The following is a 241-nucleotide window of genomic DNA, read 5'->3' on the forward strand; positions in this document are numbered from 1 at the left end:
TGTAGGGGGCCCCCCTCTTTTTATATTTATATAAATATATATTTATATTTATATTTATTTTTTCTTTTTCTTTGTTTTTTCTTTTTTCTTTGTTGCTGCTGCTGCAGCTTGTGCTGCAGCCTGTCTCTCTCTGTCTCCTTTTCTTTCTCTCTTTTTTATATATCTTTTTCTTTTTCTTTCTCTTTCTGTCTCCTTTCTGTCTCCTTTCTGTCTCCTTTCTGTCTCCTTTCTGTCTCCTTTC

This window comes from Eimeria mitis, genomic scaffold (assembly GCF_000499745.2).
Source record: "Eimeria mitis Houghton genomic scaffold, Emh_scaff2413, whole genome shotgun sequence".
NCBI lineage: Eukaryota > Apicomplexa > Conoidasida > Eucoccidiorida > Eimeriidae > Eimeria > Eimeria mitis.